Below are 12,073 nucleotides of genomic sequence, written 5' to 3' on the forward strand. Positions count from 1 at the left end.
GAAAATAATGCCATATGTCTAAAGCATAAACGTGCACAGTTCATCCGGCAGCCACTGTTGCCCGGAATACCGCATACACGCATGTTTAGTCCGCACGTACAAAATAAAAATAAACGCCTATAATTTGAAAATAATGCCATATGTCGAAAGCATAAACGTGCGCAGTTCATGAGGCGGCCACTATTGCACGGAATACCGCATTCACCCGTGTTAAGTCCGCACGTACAAAATAAAAAGAATCATCTATATTTTGAAAAAAAGACATATGTCCGAAGCATAAACGTGCGCAGTTCATGAGGCGGCCACTATTGCACGGAATACCGCATACACGCGTGTTTAGTCCGCACGTACAAAATAAAAAGAATCGCCTATAATTTGAAAATAATGCCATATGTCGAGAGCATAAACGTGCGCGGTTCATCAGGCAGCCACTGTTGCCCGGAATACCGCATACACGCGTGTTTAGTCCGCACGTACAAACTAAAAAGAATCACCTATAATTTGAAAATAATGCCATATGTCTAAAGCGTAAGCGTGCACAGTTCATCAGGCAGCCACTGTTGCGCGGAATACCGCATACACGCATCTTTTGTCCGCACGTACAAAATAAAAATAATCGCCTATAATTTGAAAATAATGCCATATGTCGAAAGCATAAACGTGCGCAGTTCATGAGGCGGCCACTATTGCACAGAATACCGCATACACGCGTGTTTAGTCCGCACGTACAAAATAAAAAGAATCATCTATAATTTGAAAAAAAGACATGTCCGAAGCATGAACGGGTGCAGTTCAACAGGCGGCCACTGTTGTGCGGAATACCGCATACACGCGTGTTTAGTAAGAACGTATACAATAAAAAGAATCACCTATAATTTGAAAATAATGCCATATGTCTAAAGCATAAACGTGCACAGTTCATCCGGCAGCCACTGTTGCCCGGAATACCGCATACACGCATGTTTAGTCCGCACGTACAAAATAAAAATAAACGCCTATAATTTGAAAATAATGCCATATGTCGAAAGCATAAACGTGCGCAGTTCATGAGGCGGCCACTATTGCACGGAATACCGCATTCACCCGTGTTAAGTCCGCACGTACAAAATAAAAAGAATCATCTATAATTTGAAAAAAAGACATATGTCCGAAGCATAAACGTGCGCAGTTCATGAGGCGGCCACTATTGCACGGAATACCGCATACACGCGTGTTTAGTCCGCACGTACAAAATAAAAAGAATCGCCTATAATTTGAAAATAATGCCATATGTCGAGAGCATAAACGTGCGCGGTTCATCAGGCAGCCACTGTTGCCCGGAATACCGCATACACGCGTGTTTAGTCCGCACGTACAAAATAAAAAAAATCACCTATAATGTGAAAATAATGCTATATGTCTAAAGCATAAACGTGCACAGTTCATGAGCCGGCCACTATTGCACAGAATACCGCATACACGCGTGTTTAGCCCGCACGTACAAAATAAAAAGAATCTTCTATAATTTGAAAAAGACATATGTCCAAAGCATAAACGTGCGCAGTTCATCAGGCAGCCACTGTTGTCCGGAATACCCCATACACGCGTGTTTAGTCCGCACGCACAAAATAAAAAGAATCACCTATAATTTGAAAATAATCCCATACACGCGTATATCACAAATCTTGCATTCTCTAAACTAGGTGTCATCTCGAGACTTACAAAAAACTTCTCGCACCCCCTATGCTTCTTTCGCTTATTTTTTTCCACGGTTCTCCCTCTCATCGAGTTTTCCTTGGTTGTATGGAACTGTTTAAGCAAATCTCTCACATCTGATGTTGAAGAAGTCCAAAGACGATTTATTGCTATTTACCACGACCGATACAGTGGTAAAACTATGTATTATAACTACGACCACATTCTTGAAAAACTTAACCTACCCACCTTAGCTCATCGAAGGACATTGCGCGACTGTCATTTCCTTTTCAAGCTTGTGCACGGCATCATTGACTGCCCTGATCTGTTATCTTCGGTGTCTGTTCATCTACCATTGCGTAACTTGCGGTCCCAACCTGTTTTTCATGAAAATATGGCCCATTACTGTGCACCTATACCTCGCTTGCAGCGCACCATGAATACTCTCTGCCAGAATTATGATATTGACATCTTTTTTTTCTCATTCTCATCATTTAAATCTTCTCTTCCTAACAGCAACGCGAGAACTGTTTAACCCTCAACATTTCATTATTTGCTGTTTGTTGTTTTATGTTTTGTATTGTGTTCCCTGTGTCCTGGTGCACCATCCGTTAGACCCCACGGTCGTTGATGGGTACCCTCAAAATAAATAAAATAAAATAAAATAAATAAATACGTCGAAAGCATAAACGTGCACAGTTCATCAGGCAGCCACTGTTGTCCGGAATACCGCATACACGCGTGTTTAGTAAGCACGTACAAAATAAAAAGAATCATCTATAATTTGAGAAAAGACATATGTCCAAAGCATAAACGTGCGCAGTTCATCAGGCAGCCACTATTGCACGGAATACCGCATACACGCGTGTTTAGTCCGCACGTACAAAATAAAAAGAATCACCTACAATTTGAAAATAGTGCCATATGTCGAAAGCATAAACATGCGCGGTTCATCAGGCAGCCACTGTTGCCCGGAATACCGCATACACGCGTGTTTAGTCCGCACGTACAAAATAAAAAGAATCACCTATAATTTGAAAATAATGCCATATGTCTAAAGCGTAAACGTGCACAGTTCATCAGGCAGCCACTGTTGCCCGGAATACCGCATACACGCATCTTTTGTCCGCACGTACAAAATAAAAATAATCGTCTATAATTTGAAAATAATGCCATATGTCGAAAGCATAAACATGCGCGGTTCATCAGGCAGCCACTGATGCCCGGAATACCGCATACACGCATCTTTTGTCCGCACGTCCAAATAAAAATAATCGCCTATAATTTGAAAATAATGTCATATGTCGAAAGCATAAACGTGCGCAGTTCATGAGGCGGCTACTATTGCACGGAATACCGCATACACGCGTGTTTAGTCCGCACTTGCAAAATAAAAAGAATCACCTATAATTTGAAAATAATGCCATATGTCTAAAGCGTAAACGTGCACAGTTCATCAGGCAGCCACTGTTCTCCGGAATACCGCATACACGCGTGTTTAGTAAGCACGTATACAATAAAAAGAATCACCTATAATTTGAAAATAATGCCATATGTCTAAAGCATAAACGTGCACAGTTCATGAGCCGGCCACTATTGCACAGAATACCGCATACACGCGTGTTTAGCCCGCACGTACAAAATAAAAAGAATCTTCTATAATTTGAAAAAGACATATGTCCAAAGCATAAACGTGCGCAGTTCATCAGGCAGCCACTGTTGTCCGGAATACCCCATACACGCGTGTTTAGTCCGCACGCACAAAATAAAAAGAATCACCTATAATTTGAAAATAATCCCATACACGCGTATATCACAAATCTTGCATTCTCTAAACTAGGTGTCATCTCGAGACTTACAAAAAACTTCTCGCACCCCCTATGCTTCTTTCGCTTATTTTTTTCCACGGTTCTCCCTCTCATCGAGTTTTCCTTGGTTGTATGGAACTGTTTAAACAAATCTCTCACATCTGATGTTGAAAAAGTCCAAAGACGATTTATTGCTATTTACCACGACCGATACAGTGGTAAAACTATGTATTATAACTACGACCACATTCTTGAAAAACTTAACCTACCCACCTTAGCTCATCGAAGGACATTGCGCGACTGTCATTTCCTTTTCAAGCTTGTGCACGGCATCATTGACTGCCCTGATCTGTTATCTTCGGTGTCTGTTCATCTACCATTGCGTAACTTGCGGTCCCAACCTGTTTTTCATGAAAATATGGCCCATTACTGTGCACCTATACCTCGCTTGCAGCGCACCATGAATACTCTCTGCCAGAATTATGATATTGACATCTTTTTTTTCTCATTCTCATCATTTAAATCTTCTCTTCCTAACAGCAACGCGAGAACTGTTTAACCCTCAACATTTCATTATTTGCTGTTTGTTGTTTTATGTTTTGTATTGTGTTCCCTGTGTCCTGGTGCACCATCCGTTAGACCCCACGGTCGTTGATGGGTACCCTCAAAATAAATAAAATAAAATAAATAAATAAATACGTCGAAAGCATAAACGTCCACAGTTCATCAGGCAGCCACTGTTGTCCGGAATACCGCATACACGCGTGTTTAGTAAGCACGTACAAAATAAAAAGAATCATCCATAATTTGAGAAAAGACATATGTCCAAAGCATAAACGTGCGCAGTTCATCAGGCAGCCACTATTGCACGGAATACCGCATACACGCGTGTTTAGTCCGCACGTACAAAATAAAAAGAATCACCTACAATTTGAAAATAGTGCCATATGTCGAAAGCATAAACGTGCGTGGTTCATCAGGCAGCCACTGTTGTCCGGAATACCGCATACACGCGTGTTTAGTAAGCACGTATACAATAAAAAGAATCACCTATAATTTGAAAATAATGCCATATGTCTAAAGCGTAAACGTGCACAGTTCATCAGGCAGCCACTGTTGCCCGCAATACCGCATAGACGCATCTTTTGTCCGCACGTACAAAATAAAAATAATCGTCTATAATTTGAAAATAATGCCATATGTCGAAAGCATAAACGTGCGCAGTTCATGAGCCGGCCACTATTGCACAGAATACCGCATACACGCGTGTTTAGTCCGCACGTACAAAATAAAAAGAATCACCTATAATTTGAAAATAATGCCATATGTCGAAAGCATAAACATGCGCGGTTCATCAGGCAGCCACTGATGCCCGGAATACCGCATACACGCATCTTTTGTCCGCACGTACAAAATAAAAATAATCGCCTATAATTTGAAAATAATGTCATATGTCGAAAGCATAAACGTGCGCAGTTCATGAGGCGGCTACTATTGCACGGAATACCGCATACACGCGTGTTTAGTCCGCACGTGCAAAATAAAAAGAATCACCTATAATTTGAAAATAATGCCATATGTCTAAAGCGTAAACGTGCACAGTTCATCAGGCAGCCACTGTTCTCCGGAATACCGCATACACGCGTGTTTAGTAAGCACGTATACAATAAAAAGAATCACCTATAATTTGAAAATAATGCCATATGTCTAAAGCATAAATGTGCACAGTTCATCAGGCAGCCACTGTTGCCCGGAATACCGCATACACGCATCTTTTGTCCCCACGTACAAAATAAAAATAATCTCCTATCATTTGAAAATAATGCCATATGTCGAAAGCATAAACGTGCGTGGTTCATCAGGCAGCCACTGTTGTCCGGAATACCGCATACACGCGTGTTTAGTAAGCACGTACACAATAAAAAGAATCACCTATAATTTGAAAATTATACCATATGTCTAAAGCATAAACGTGCACAGTTCATCAGGCAGCCACTGATGCCCGGAATACCGCATACACGCATCTTTTGTCCGCACGTCCAAATAAAAATAATCGCCTATAATTTGAAAATAATGTCATATGTCGAAAGCATAAACGTGCGCAGTTCATGAGGCGGCTACTATTGCACGGAATACCGCATACACGCGTGTTTAGTCCGCACGTACAAAATAAAAAGAATCGCCTATAATTTGAAAATAATGCCATATGTCGAGAGCATAAACGTGCGCGGTTCATCAGGCAGCCACTGTTGCCCGGAATACCGCATACACGCGTGTTTAGTCCGCACGTACAAAATAAAAAGAATCGCCTATAATTTTAAAATAATGCCATATGTCGAAAGCATGAACGTGCGCAGTTCATGAGGCGGCCACTATTGCACAGAATACCGCATACACGCGTGTTTAGTCCGCACGTACAAACTAAAAAGAATCACCTATAATTTGAAAATAATGCCATATGTCTAAAGCGTAAGCGTGCACAGTTCATCAGGCAGCCACTGTTGCGCGGAATACCGCATACACGCATCTTTTGTCCGCACGTACAAAATAAAAATAATCGCCTATAATTTGAAAATAATGCCATATGTCGAAAGCATAAACGTGCGCAGTTCATGAGGCGGCCACTATTGCACAGAATACCGCATACACGCGTGTTTAGTCCGCACGTACAAAATAAAAAGAATCATCTATAATTTGAGAAAAAGACATATGTCCAAAGCATAAACGTGCGCAGTTCATCAGGCAGCCACTATTGCACGGAATACCGCATACACGCGTGTTTAGTCCGCACGTACAAAATAAAAAGAATCACCTACAATTTGAAAATAGTGCCATATGTCGAAAGCATAAACATGCGCGGTTCATCATGCAGCCACTGTTGCCCGGAATACCGCATACACGCGTGTTTAGTCCGCACGTACAAAATAAAAAGAATCACCTATAATTTGAAAATAATGCCATATGTCTAAAGCGTAAACGTGCACAGTTCATCAGGCAGCCACTGTTGCCCGGAATACCCCATACACGCATCTTTTGTCCGCACGTACAAAATAAAAATAATCGCCTATAATTTGAAAATAATGCCATATGTCGAAAGCATAAACGTGCGTGGTTCATCAGGCAGCCACTGTTGTCCGGAATACCGCATACACGCGTGTTTAGTAAGCACGTATACAATAAAAAGAATCACCTATAATTTGAAAATAATGCCATATGTCTAAAGCGTAAACGTGCACAGTTCATCAGGCAGCCACTGTTGTCCGGAATACCGCATACACGCGTGTTTAGTAAGCACGTACACAATAAAAAGAATCACCTATAATTTGAAAATAATACCATATGTCTAAAGCGTAAACGTGCACAGTTCATCAGGCAGCCACTGTTGCCCGGAATACTGCATACACGCATCTTTTGTCCGCACGTACAAAATAAAAATAATCTCCTATAATTTGAAAAAAAATGCCATATGTCGAAAGCATAAACGTGCGTGGTTCATCAGGCAGCCACTGTTGCCCGGAATACCGCATGCACGCGTGTTTAGTCCGCACGTACAAAATAAAAAGAATCACCTATAATTTGAAAATAATGCTATATGTCTAAAGCGTAAACGTGCAAAGTTCATCAGGCAGCCACTGTTGCCCGGAATACCGCATACACGCATCTTTTGTCCGCACGTACAAAATAAAAATAATCGCCTATAATTTGAAAATAATGCCATATGTCGAAAGCATAAACGTGCGTGGTTCATCAGGCAGCCACTGTTGTCCGGAATACCGCATATACGCGTGTTTAGTAAGCACGTACACAATAAAAAGAATCACCTATAATTTGAAAATAATACCATATGTCTAAAGCGTAAACGTGCACAGTTCATCAGGCAGCCACTGTTGCCCGGAATACCGCATACACGCATCTTTTGTCCGCACGTACAAAATAAAAATAATCGCCTATAATTTGAAAATAATGCCATATGTCGAAAGCATAAACGGGCGCAGTTCATGAGGCGGCCACTATTGCACGGAATACCGCATGCACGCGTGTTTAGTCCGCACGTACAAAATAAAAAGAATCATGTATAATTTGAAAAAAAGACATATGTCCAAAGCATAAACGTGGGCAGTTCATCAGGCAGCCAGTGTTGCCCGGAATACCGCATACACGCGTGTTTAGTCCGCACGTACAAAATAAAAAGAATCACCTATAATTTGAAAATAACGCCATATGTCTAAAGCGTAAACGTGCACAGTTCATCGGGCAGCCACTGTTGCCCGGAATACCTCATACGCGCATCTTTTGTCCGCACGTACAAAATAAAAATAATCGCCTATAATTTGAAAATAATGCCATATGTCGAAAGCATAAACGTGCGTAGTTCATGAGGCTGCCACTATTGCACGGGATACCGCATAGACGCATCTTTTGTCCGCACGTACAAAATAAAAATAATCACCTATAATTTGAAAATAATGCCATATGTCGAAAGCATAAACGTGCGCAGTTCATGAGCCGGCCAGTATTGCACAGAATACCGCATACACGCGTGTGTAGCTCGCACGTACAAAATAAAAAGAATCATCTATAATTTGAAAAAAAGACATATGTCCAAAGCATAAACGTGCGCAGTTCATCAGGCAGCCACTGTGGTCCGGAATACCGCATACACGCGTGTTTAGTCCGCACGTACAAAATAAAAAGAATCACCTATAATTTGAAAATAATCCCATATGTCGAAAGCATAAACGTGCAAAGTTCATGAGGCAGCCACTGTTGTCCGGAATATCGCATACACGCGTGTTTAGTAAGCACGTACAAAATAAAAAGAATGATCTATAATTTGAGAAAAACACATATGTCTAAAGCCTATACGTGCACAGTTCATCAGGCAGCCACTGTTGCCCGGAATACCGCATACACGCATCTTTTGTCCGCACGTAGAAAATAAAAATAATCGCCTATAATTCGAAAATAATGCCATATGTCGAAAGCATAAACGTGCGCAGTTCATGAGGCGGCTACTATTGCACGGAATACCGCATACACGCGTGTTTAGTCCGCACGTACACAATAAAGAGAATCACCTATAATTTGAAAATAATGCAATATGTCTGAAGCATAAACGTGCACAGTTCATCCGGCAGCCACTGTTGCCCGGAATACCGCATACACGCGTGTTCTGTCCGCACGTACAAAATAAAAAGAATCACCTATAATTTGAAAATAATGCCATATGTCGAAAGCATAAACGTGCACAGGTCATCAGGCATCCACTGTTGTCCGGAATACCGCATACACGCGTGTTTAGTACTCATGTACAAAATAAAAAGAATCATCTATAATTTGAGAAAAAGACATATCTCCAAAGCATAAACGTGCGCGGTTCATCAGGCAGCCACTGTTGCCCGGAATACCGCATACACGCGTGTTTAGTCCTCACGTACAAAATAAAAAGAATCACATATAATTTGAAAATAATGCCATATGTCGAAAGCATAAACGTGCGCAGTTCATCAGGCAGCCACTGTTGTCCGGAATACCACATACACGCGTGTTTAGTCCACACGTACAAAATAAAAAGAATCACCTATAATTTGAAAATAATCCCATATGTCGAAAGCATAAACGTGCACAGTTCATCAGGCAGCCACTGTTGTCCGGAATACCACATACACGCGTGTTTAGTAAGCACGTACACAATAACAAGAATCACCTATAATTTGAAAATAATGCCATATGTCTAAAGCATAAACGTGCACAGTTCATCCGGCAGCCACTGTTGCCCGGAATACCGCATACACGCGTGTTTAGTCCGCACGTGCAAAATAAAAAGAATCACCTATAATTTGAAAATAATGCCATATGTCGAAAGCATGAACGTGCGCAGTCCATGAGGTGGCCACTATTCTACAGAATACCGGATACACGCGTGTTTAGTCCGCACGTACAAAATAAAAAGAATCACCTATAACTTGAAAATAATGCCATATGTCGAAAGCATAAACGTGCACAGTTCATCAGGCAGCCACTGTTGTCCGGAATACCACATACACGCGTGTTTAGTAAGCACGTACACAATAAGAAGAATCACCTATAATTTGAAAATAATGCCATATGTCAAAAGCATAAACGTGCACAGTTCATCCGGCAGCCACTGTTGCCCGGAATACCGCATACACACGTGTTTAGTCCGCACGTGCAAAATAAAAAGAATCACCTATAATTTGAAAATAATGCCATATGTCGAGAGCGTAAACGTGCGCAGTTCATGAGGCGGCGACTATTGCACGGAATACCGCATACACGCGTGTTTAGTCCGCACGTACAAAATAAAAAGAATCACCTATAATTTGAAAATAAAGCCATATGTCGAAAGCATAAACGTGCGCGGTTCATCAGGCAGCCGCTGTTGCCAGGAATACCGCATACACGCGTGTTTAGTCCGCACGTACAAAATAAAAAGAATCACCTATAATTTGAAAATAATGCCATATGTCTAAAGCGTCAACGTGCGTGGTTCATCAGGCAGCCACTGTTGCCCGGAATACCGCATACACGCATCTTTTGTCCGCACGTACAAAATAAAAATAATCGCCTGTAATTTGAAAATAATGTCATATGTCGAAAGCATAAAGGTGCGCAGTTCATGAGGCGGGCACTATTGCACGGAATACCGCATACACGCGTGTTTAGTCCGCACGTACAGAATAAAAAGAATCGCCTATAATTTGAAAATAAGGCCATATGTCGAGAGCATAAACGTGCGCAGTTCATGAGGCGGCCACTATTGCAAGGAATACCGCATACACGCGTGTTTAGTCCGCACGTACAAAATAAAAATAATCGCCTATAATTTGAAAATAATGGCATATGTCGAAAGCATAAACGTGCGCAGTTCATGAGCCGGCCACTATTGCACGGAATACCGCATACACGCGTGTTTAGTCCGCACGTACAAAATAAAAAGAATCATCTATAATTTAAAAAAAGACATATGTCCAAAGCATAAACGTGCGCAGTTCATCAGGCAGCCACTGTTGTCCGGAATACCGCATACACGCGTGTTTAGTCCGCACGTACAAAATAAAAAGAATTGCCTATAATTTGAAAATAATGCCATATGTCGAAAGCATGAACGTGCGCAGTTCATGAGGTGGCCACTGTTGCCCGGAATACCACATACACGCGTGTTTAGTCCGCACGTACAAAATCAAAAGAATCACCTATAATTTGAAAATAATGCCAATTGTCTGAAGCATAAACGTGCACAGTTCATCCGGCAGCCACTCTTGCCCGGAATACCGCATACACGCGTGTTTAGTCCGCACGTACAAAATAAAAAGAATCACCTATAATTTGAAAATAATGCCATATGTCGAAAGCATAAACATGCGCGGTTCGTCAGACAGCCACTGTTGCCCGGAATACCACATACACGCGTGTTTAGTCCACACGTACAAAATAAAAAGAATCCCCTATAATTTGAAAATAATCCCATATGTCGAAAGCATAAACGTGCACAGTTCATCAGGCAGCCACTGTTGTCCGGAATACCACATACACGCGTGTTTAGTAAGCACGTACACAATAAAAAGAATCACCTATAATTTGAAAATAATGCCATATGTCTAAAGCATAAACGTGCACAGTTCATCCGGCAGCCACTGTTGCCCGGAATACCGCATACACGCGTGTTTAGTCCGAACGTGCAAAATAAAAATAATCGTCTATAATTTGAAAATAATGCCATATGTCGAAAGCATAAACGTGCGCAGTTCATGAGCCGGCCACTATTGCACAGAATACCGCATACACGCGTGTTTAGCCCGCACGTACAAAATAAAAAGAATCATCTATAATTTGAAAAAACACATTTGTTTAAAGCATAAACGTGCACAGTTCATCCGGCAGCCACTGTTGCCCGGAATACCGCATACACGCATGTTTAGTCCGCACGTGCAAAATAAAAAGAATCACCTATAATTTGAAAATAATGCCATATGTCGAAAGCATAAACGTGCACAGTTCATCAGGCAGCCATTGTTTACACGCGTGTTTAGTAAGCACGTACACAATAAAAAGAATCACCTATAATTTGAAAATAATGCCATATGTCTAAAGCATAAACGTGCACAGTTCATCCGGCAGCCACTGTTGCCCGGAATACCGCATACACGCGTGTTTAGTCCGCACGTGCAAAATAAAAAGAATCACCTATAATTTGAAAATAATGCCATATGTCGAAAGCATGAACGTGCGCAGTTCATGAGGTGGCCCCTATTGCACGGAATACCGCATACACGCGTGTTTAGTCCGCACGTACAAAATAAAAAGAATCACCTATAATTTGAAAATAATGCCATATGTCTAAAGCGTAAACGTGCACAGTTCATCAGGCACCCACTGTTGCCCGGAACACCGCATACACGCATCTTTTGTCCGCACGTACAAAATAAAAATATTCGCCTATAATTTGAAAATATTGCCATATGTCGAAAGCATAAACGTGCGCAGTTCATCAGGCAGCCACTGTTGTCCGGAATACCACATACACGCGTGTTTAGTCCACACGTACAAAATAAAAAGAATCACCTATA

This window comes from Ornithodoros turicata, chromosome 1 (genome assembly GCF_037126465.1).
Source record: "Ornithodoros turicata isolate Travis chromosome 1, ASM3712646v1, whole genome shotgun sequence".
Classification (NCBI taxonomy): Eukaryota; Metazoa; Arthropoda; class Arachnida; order Ixodida; family Argasidae; genus Ornithodoros; species Ornithodoros turicata.